Here is a 10,431-nt window from a genome sequence, read left to right as displayed (position 1 = left end):
CCGGTGTACTGTAGATGCTGTTTTTTTTATCACACTTTCATCTCTTCATCTTTTATCTTTCATCTCTTTTACGAGGGTTGTTTCGAAAGTAAAGCCTCCTATTTTATTTTTTATTTTTTACTCAAAAAGTTAAAAGGCTACGGAGACGGAAGTGATACTATTAAAACAAGTGACATTTTATGCTCCAGAATTTATATCATTTGGATGATTCAGAAGGCTACCTTCAGACTATCCACATCATGAGTGTTATTTTCACAATGCTTCGCCTGACACATGCAGTTGGGGGGTGCTTGTGAATTTAATATTTACTTCTTCTACAGATGTATTTTTATCACCTTTTTATCTCTTCTACGAGGGTCGTTCCAAAAGTAAACCTCCCCATTTTGTTTTAACTAAAAAATTTGAAGAGCTAGACAGACGGGAGTGGTACCATTAAAACGAGTGACCTTTTGTGCTCCAGAATTTATTTTTCTACATAGTCACCACCATTCTCAATGCACTTTTGCTAATGATGAACGATGGCTGTGCGTAGGCGTCCTAGGTGCACTTTGTCATACAAGCGTCATTCCAAAAGTAAAGCCTTCTAGTTTTTTTGGGTTTTTTTTAACTAAAAAAGTCGAAGAGCTACGAAGACAGGAGTGGTATCATCAAAACGAGTGACTTTTTGTGATCCAAAATTTATTTTTCTACATAGTTACCACCATTCTCAATGCACTTTTGTCAGGAATTTAATGGTGTATTTCTGCTTCTGATGTACTTCCATGATAGAGGTTGTTTTCTTAGAGTCTCACACCGTCAATATCTGCAACAGAGATGTGAAACTTTTAGTTCATGAATGCATAAGCTCAGTCATCATAACAATGTAAGCTACAATTTCGTCTGATCCATTCATGCGAAATAAAAAATAAGAGGCATTACTTTTGAAATGTCCCTCATATGATTGATCGAGAACTATTAGTGACCTATTTGTGTCATTTTGAAAGCCATGACTTATGAATGATTACACAATGCTTTGTCGATTACATGTAATCAGTGTAAACTGTTAGATGGCTTCCCATCAACAAAATATTGCATCCCTCTGCCGGATTTACAAGTATTTTAATAGTAGATGCTTCGACGAACTACAAGCCCTTGTACCCTCTCGATTTAAATACCTCCAACAAACCCAACAAGCAGCGAAGTGCCACCCCTACACAGCAGAGATCCCCAGATGCCAGAAAGCCTTCTACTCTAATAGCTTCTTCCCTAGGATTGCTAGACTTTGGAATTCCCTTCCGGGTCCCTACTTCCCCAACTGTACTGACATGCAGAAGTTCAGGTGTAATGTAAACAGACACCTTGTTGCTCAACTCCCTACATAGTGTCCTTGCAATTTATGTACCAGATAGTAACCCAATACATCAAAGTAACACCGTACCTTGTTTGGAATGAAAATGCAATTAAAAAAATAATAATAATTACACAATTTAAACGCAAATAAACGTAAACGGACATAAAAAAAAAAATGTCAGTAAAAATACGAACTAACAAAACCATGAACATTTTCTTGTAACATGGGGGGGGGGATCACGCCCCTGTAACATCTTTTCAAACTTGGGAATCTTCTCGTCAAACCTGGGAAACTATATAAAATTTTAAACTGAACCGTCTACAGGGTGGTACGATAAAATTGTTGTCTAAAAAAAGACGACATAATTCCATTTCTGTTTGATGAAAACCGGTTTTCTTTTCTTTTTTTTTTTTTTTTTTGTAGACTGTCTACAGTTGTGTACAAATCCCAAGAGCGATAGGAGCCTTCTATCATGTCTGAAAGTGGCAGTGTTCAACGGGCGAGATCGCATAAGTAGTGTAGTCGTCTTCCTCTCTTCTAGTAACATTCATACATTTTCTGATTTCAGCGTATTTTTAAGACCAGCCCTTGCACAAATATTAAACATTTAAAATTATCTGCTGATAATTCCCCCAGTTTCAAATCGTCGCAATGTTTGTTCACTATACTTGCATAAGTAGTGTAGTCGTCTTCCTCTCTTCTAGTAACATTCATACATTTATATCGCCTATGGAAAAGAGACGTTTTTGCAGAAAACAGTTCTGTAAGTAGCGTAACTGTTTCTTGGAAGCTCAACTCACTGGTCTTTTTTGGGAGAATAAAATTCACGAACTTTGTATGCTCGGCTGTTCCCAATTTCCTTAGCAAAAGCCTAACTTTTTTCGCGTCTGACCAGGTACCACAATCCGATATAAAAATATCCTCATATCGTCTATAGTGCTGGACGAAAGTGACATCGTCTTCTGGATCATAATTGAAATTTTCATTAGCGGCCCACACAGCTGCTTGAGAAAATGCGTTATGATTATCGTTTGCTTTAGATAACTGTGTCGCCTCTAGAATTTTTCTTTCTTCCTCCTGTGTTTTCATCAATATTTCCTCGAAGCGTTTCTCTTGTTGAAGCATTTTTTCTTCAAATACTTGTTTAAATCTCTCTTCTCTTTCTACATGTTGTTGAATTTCCTGCTTTTGCAATGCGAGATTTTGCTCTTCCTGGAATTGGAACAGTTCCAACAGTGAATCTTTGAATTTCGCATCCATCATACAAATTCAGTTTACAATTTACGTGTGTATTAAATGAATATCCCTTAGTAAAAAGGAAAAAAAATCAACCACGTTTTCTTTCCCAATTCTTTTGTTTGAAGAACAACAGTTTAGCAGTTCTTTTGTAACTTAATTTGTTGAACGCTATATTTCTAGTTTTACTAAAAACAATCCAGCGAAATAACATTTGTTTAACATTTTTTTATTTGCACGCGTTTTCACGTAGCAAAAATAAAATCAAAACAGAGAGAGATGATGAAGAATGATGTCACCTTTGCAAGCGGAAAGTTTTCAAATCAGCATCTTTGTGGAAGCCGTGCAAATGAGACACTGCCAATAATATAGAAAATTTGTAATCTAAGGTGAATGTTACGTTGATATCTGTCCGTCTGCGTCGCCCATTTCAGTAAGTTAGAAAGTAAGTTTAAATAAATATCTAGCTCATCATAATATCATATGAATCCCAAAATTCTATTGTCATTGGTTTCCCTGATATTTTCCTAGTAAGAATTCTTTCTAGAAAGACATCAGCGATTACGTGAGGAACTATGTGAAGTTGCCAGCATCTTAGGTGAAAGTGATTTCTGTGGAACGAACTGGAATCGAACTTGGGACACCCAGATCGTCAGTTCGTGTCATTAATCACTAGATCACCGGCACCTCCCAATAATTAACAAAAATAACATTAGTTTCGCTTTCCGGACGCAATTCTATCTAAATAAAATCATCTATGAAAAACTCTCAGCGAACGTCTCCTTGTGTATTACTTTCTGAATAATAATAATAAAAAATAGAAGCTTATTTCCATTGTAACCACTAGACGAAACAGCGATGATAAAGAGGAAGTGGTGTCATCAAACAAACACAAAAATGTTACAAAACGTCTTATGTAATTATAATTTGTCTTTAGTAAAGACTAATAGGCCGCCCGGCGTTGCTCAGTCGTAAAATACACATAATATTGTATTTTAAATAATGCAGAATACTTATATATTATGACTATGACAACAGCATATTCTTTTCATTGTTTTGTTTCTTGAGTATGTATCCGTTGATATCTTATATGCTTTTATTTTATTTTATTTTTTTTTTACATGGGCATCACCACATTATAAGGCCAAGAGGCCACTCAAGGATAAGGGTTAAAGAGTGTACAGTAGAAATTGGACAATATAGTAATCATTAGTAATGAAAATTTTGGTAAATTTGATAACTTATATGGAACGGCTCATCAAGAACTTATTTACGTTAGACTTGAACACAACCATATTGTAGTCAGCCGGAAAGCAGGAAAACGGAAGACAATTCCACAGGCGTGCAGTTCTAAGAAAGAAGCTTTGTTCATGGAATCTACGTTTAGGTTTAGGCACAGATAAAGAGTGGGGGAATTATTGATAGTGTTTACAGCTAGACGTGTGTTTCTTGTGAAAGTTTGGCGAGGGGGTACCATAGATTGAAGCTCAGTCGACCACTTTCCATGAAAATAACGATACATCAGAGACAAACTCGCAACATCTCTTCTGTGAGATAGAGGTTGCAAGGAAGAGAAAAGGACATCTCTTACGAGGCTACGAAGTCTATTTTGAACTCTATCAAGGCAGGCCAAGTCCTTTCTAGCAGCTCCTGCCCAGATGTGGCAACAGTATTCCATCCTTGGACGTACCTGGCTCTTATATAGATAGAGAATAGCATCAGCAGTGAGATATCTAGTGAGATTTATATAGAGTAGTGTGGTTCTCAGTTCATTAACTGTGTCCAACTGTGTCGAGAGTCTAAACAATGATAAGAATATGCTGTTGTCATATCCCTATTTATTATAAACAGAAATACCGTAGGTATTAAATGTAACCTTAAATTTATTTTAAAAAATTAAATAAAAAACGAAAAGAAACTGAGACATGTGCATGCGAGTATCGTGATTTTTTTTTTCTCGAAACAGTTCACTTCTTGAAAGTAAAAACAACAAAAAAGAAAATACTCGAGCTGAGATCGAAACCAAAACCTAAAGACAGCGAGTCAAGTACGAAAAATATTAGGCCAGCTTGACACGATCTTTTAAAAATGTTTTCAACTCCTCTTATTTTTAACATAATGAATCTGTCATGTGAACCATTCTCGCATGCGCATTCGTGAGACAGCAAACAGATAAAAATCCGACGATCTCCTACGTACCAACTGTTCAATTTTGACCCCTTAGCAGCACATTTTTTTCGGATGAAAACCGATTAAAAAGTTTTCCACATGTCTGAATAGCCTATATACCAAATTTTTATCTTTAGATAAAAAATCCGTTGAGTATATAGGCTGAGAAGTGTCTGCACACACACACACACACACACACACACACACACACACACACACACACACACACATACACATTCTCAGTTTTATAGATATATAGATTAATGCTTTAACGTTCAGCGTCGCTTAAAAACTGACTGCTATCTAACATCATCATTTGTGCTACGTATCTATAAATGCGTCAAAAGAGAACTGAAACCTCATTGTGAAAACCCTAATTAGTTTGACACAGAAGCGCCATCATAAAAATTTAATGAAGCGAGAAAATAGATAATTAGCTAAGAGAATATTTCTCTCTCTCTCTCTCTCTCTCTCTCTCTCTCTCTCTCTCTCTCTCTCTCTCTCTCTCTCTCTCTGTTTATCTTTCTCTTTTCGGAGTCAATTCTCTCCAAATAAAATCTGTAATTTTTTTGTTAAATAGAAAAAGTAGGATCTGGCCTTCGGGCTAAGATCCGAGTGTATTATCTGTTCTGATGCTACACGTGAGTTAATTTGCTCTTAGTCAATGTAGAGGGTAAGTCAATTTTTATTTTTGCCTACTGTCAGAGTTACCCCTTTTTTAGGGAGCTGGTTTTCACTCACATTAAAAACGACCTTGTGTCACATGTTGCTCTTGTGGGAAAGCAATTATATATCAATAAGAAATAAGACCTGTAAGAAAACTTACAGCGAACGAAGAGAATATTAGTCTCTCTCTCTCTCTCTCTCTCTCTCTCTCTCTCTCTCTCTCTCTCTCTCTCTCTCTCTCTCTCTCTCTCTCTACTGGGTCAATTTTCTCCAAATTAAAACCTGTAAGAAAACTCACCGAACGTCTCTTTGTATGACTTTATGCATAGAAAGAGAAGCTCGCTGTATAGCAACGAAACGGCAACAATGAAAAAAAAAACTGGCGACGTCAGACAAGCTCGTATTGTTATGTTGTTGGTTCCGAGCAACGCCGGAAAATATAGTTAATTATTATTATGATTGTGTTTCGTAAGTCTAAATGGAATGTCGCCCAAAGGAAGTATTCAGAATGAAATATTTACAGATAAAATTATTTATATAAAAATAGTTCCCCCAAAACGTTAACTTGGTGAAAAGGAACGTTAGTTTTCATAACTAACATAAAAAAAAAAAAAATTATGTGCCAAAGATCAGGTAATTGTTCTTTGTGCGCTACGTAGATTTATTATTGGTCACGTGGTCGGAGTTAAGAAAAGATAGTTTTAGAGAGACACGTAGAGAGATTAGTTGGATACCTAACGCGTTAGCGGACAGACAGAGGTCATGTGTTCCAAGGTTTATACTTGACGCCCGTAGAAGTCAAAGGGACGACGTAGGTATATGTAGACTTGAACGATGTGTGCCCAAACTTAGAAGGGGTTCAGCATGGAAATAAATAAGTATATGCAAATATAATTTACGTCTTGGCGTTTTCCTTTCCGAATCAAAAGCATTTTCGATAGCTTCTAGTTTGGGGAGACAGATTCAAAGCGCTTTCTCCTTTTTGATTGTTTTTTTCTTTTTTAAATTTTTTTTTTTTTAATTTTCTTCCTTTGAAGATTGTAACGCTGGGTATGGGGCAGTCAAACCAGCTGCCAACATTGCCCTGCTTTTTATTGAAACCAACCGAGAGCTCTTTTTAGTATCCTCGTTGTTCGCAATTGTCTGAAACTCTTTTGCACTTGATTCACCAGGAATATTAGTTAAGCAAGACTTCAGGTTCTTCTTCATAAGCCCTGTATCACTTATACTAACTGGTATGATGGATATCTCTTTAAGATTCCAGTTTCTTTTCATATCATACATGAGACCTTGATATTTGGTCTGTTTCTCCCTGTCAGCTCTGTTCAGACCTCCATCATTAGGAACACTCACTTCAACCAAGGTTGCAACTCTCTCTGATTTATTCCATATAACTATGTTAAGTTTCATAGTAGCATTTTCAAGGTAGGTGGCTGTAGGGATTTTTATATTAATATTATATTTTATATTAATATTATATTTTGTATTAATGTATAATAATGTAAACCTACTAAGGGTCACGTATCATAAATTATGCTATAAACGGCTTGTTTTGACGAGCTTACCCTACTTTTCTCTTTTCACAACTGTTAGCACGCTGTCTTCTACTTTCATTTAATTTTGTACCATTGTTAATATTTAATACCGGACTTCAAGGACCGATACCTTAGGTCACAACTGTTGCAAGCTGTTGCAAGAGATATCTATACAAAGAACGGTAAGACGTTTTTCTCTTTCTCTGTCTTCTAGTTGCCATTGATGTGTCAAGAATAATTTCTGAAATTTAGACACAAATTCTTTAATAATACTTTTTGTATCGCCCTGGCAAATATTCGCCACATTACTAAGGAGTCACCACTTATCAAGACCTGAATGCTACTTGAGGATAAGGGTTTTTACTTTTGTTTCAAACTATGCCATGTTTCGAAAATATTTTTTTTCAGTCAAAGGGAAGTAACTCTCCATATGAATACAGAGTTCTATACCTTGTATACAATAACGGCCATCTGAAAATAATTCCGCCCTGGACAAAGTATTTTCGTAAAGGAATCAAATCGAATTACATTTTATTCGTCTTAACATAATGCAACAGTCTACAGGAAAAACTGATGAACCAGAATCAAATATTGATTTTGTAGGAAGAAAGTTATCGATAACAAAGAAAAAACAAAGAGACTGACTTTACGTTGTATATTAGAAGATTCGGCGCAATTTTGACTTATAATTTTGTAAATTCCAAATGACTGCTTTTAGTCTTATTACAGATAGTGGTAGTAACAACATAATATTAATCCTCACTGTAACCTAGTACATGTTTATACACGCGTTAATGTGTAGACCCAACTCGGGACCCAACACATTGTAGCAGAGTACGTCGCAAGGAACAGAAGGCAAGTAATAACTCGACTCACGTTTTTTTCCGTTGCAGCAAAGAATGTCGCCCGCCACCAGCCTCTCAATTTCAGGGCATGGAATCAAGATCAGCCATGATCAACGGACGCCAAGAATACCTGGTGTGTTAGCACACTTTTAATGGTTCTTCTAGACTGCAATAAATACCAACGTTTTGGGATAACTAAAATGAACCTTCAACTGCTATTTTTTAAATTAAAAATTAGCGCTCACGCCACGTCCATTAAGACGTTATTAAAATGGTAAACGAATGAAATACAAAGTTTTGTGATAACTGAAAGGAAACTTCGCCCATTATTTTTTAAATTGGAAAATAGAAGAAAAAAAATCGATCATAGTATCTTAAGTGATGAAAAAAAAAAGCAATTAAAAAATGATGATTTAAAAAATGTCACCAAATTATAACGTTTATTACAAAAAATATATATATACTTGCTTCATAAATATTGAGTTTAATAATTTTGATATTATTTTATGTGTACATATGTAACATAGTACACGTTTACACACGCGCTAACATGTTGGCACTTGGGACCCAACACGTTGTAGCAGAGTACGTTGCAAGGAACAAAAGACAAGTAATAACACGACTCACTTTTTTTTTCCGTTGTAGCAACAACATTTATTTCTGAGTACTTTCCCGGCTAAGATGTGATCATGAGCTGGAAATTTTCTGGAGTTAGTTATTTCCAACATTTTTTTTTTTATATAGAACAGAACAATCTTCTTTTTTATAGCAGAACAAGCTTCCGTTTTTTGGACGAAGGCAATTAAAAACCAACAAGTTATTGCATTCAAAAACAAATTATATTCAATTATAATTACTGTTGTGGTGGCACCCACTCATTTACATATGTGGATAATCTTACACATAAATAACAAGACTCGGTTAGTCTGAGTGTGTGTTAACCAGAAGCCACCGAAGGCCGAGCCGGGAGCAGATATGTTCTCCAGCCAAGACTCTCTTACTTGACTACCATTATGTAAATATATTGTAAATATACTTTTCCTAATACACTTCTTATTGATCTACCTTTGTTTGTTGAGTCTTCATTTGTATTGCCTTATATGTTATTCGGTTCAACCTGCAAACATACAGTTGGCGACGAAGATGAACGTCAAACATAACAATTACAAATACAATAAAAGGCAATACTTATGTCAGTTTGAAGTTTGATAGTTTCCAAAACGGTTGTCCTGAAGATGTTCTTTTTGTTGGAGAAAATTAGGTAGCAGAGGTGAGGAGAAGTGTTTTCATTCCTTTCCGTAAATTCTATTTGGGCTCCTCTCGTCCTTCCAGTAAATATATATATTTTTTTGAACTCTGCTTGCCCAAGGTTCTTTTTTTTAGTGTCTACATATAGCCTCTCCTCAATTAATAAGAAAGCAATTTGCATAAAAGTCACTTATGAAATTGCAGAAAAAGACTTGTTAAGAATATTTCCAACACATGCTCTTTCCCTCAGATCTCTGTCCTCCCAAACGTCTTTAAATTTAGTTTATGTGCCTGGCAGTGTTCTTAGATAGTTTTTGTATCGGGGAATGTCTTTGATAAGTATCGATTATCAATGATCAAAAAATTCAATGAAAGGAGGAATAGGCGATTTTGACTAAAGTTAGTGCTTTATACAACCTAATATCACAAGTGTATTTGAGAAATGTTATTACTGCACAAACAGGAAAGCCCCACATGTAAAATAAACAGTAGGTTCTTTGATATGACAGGGGCGTGTCCGAAATGAATGTGTTTGCTTAGAGCACAATTGAAGCATGATACTTGACTTTTGAATTTTAAACTTCAATTCGAGCCATTATATATAATTTTATAAAATCAACAGTAGGTTCTCTACAGTGCAATATAAACTACAATGTAATGTGGACTAATTCACTGCAGGGAGGCACGTGAAGCTTCCTCCTAATGTACCGCGATGGGTTCCCAGCTAGAGAATTAATAAACTTGATTGAAAAATTTCACGGATTTCAATGACAATAAAATATGGGAGGATGAAACATTTGTTGATACTCATTCAATCCTAGGGAACGTCAGGTCTCCCTGCTAGTCGTAAATAACAGGGCAAAAGGGGTGAAATGGCTCCCAGTGACTGCTGTCGAGTGCTTTTGTCATTGAGGTTCATCACTGTCCTCCTAGGTTAAGAAGATTGGTTGGTTGGTTGTTTTTGTTTTATGGCATATCAACCCTTTTCTGGGTTATTTAATGCCGAATCCAAAGATTTGGAAGAAAAATATTTTAATAGAATATATATTGTTTTCAAGTCGGTTTCTATTTAACCCATAGTTGGGACCCTAACAGGTACTACCACTCCGGGTCAGAGTGGACCTGGGAGCAATGGCAATTAAAGGGTAGCTCCACACTTCCCAAAGCCCGCAAGCTGGGAGCTCACCACTGGATATAGTTTAAGGTCATATCCAGGACCATAGGTTAAGAAGAGATGATCGAAAAGAAGCTGAAGAACAGTGTGCAAGAGTTTTTATAGATTGTCTCACATGACCCCTAAGTAGGGATTGAGATACCTTTTAGCCAAACAATGGATTTTAAAGGGACAAAACAATGGCAAATAAGAGAGAGGGACATAAATAAATTGCAATAATTGCATGGG

Source organism: Euprymna scolopes, chromosome 6 (genome assembly GCF_053919585.1).
Source record: "Euprymna scolopes isolate OS-2025 chromosome 6, ASM5391958v1, whole genome shotgun sequence".
NCBI lineage: Eukaryota > Metazoa > Mollusca > Cephalopoda > Sepiida > Sepiolidae > Euprymna > Euprymna scolopes.
Note: the sequence above shows the minus strand (reverse complement) of the source record.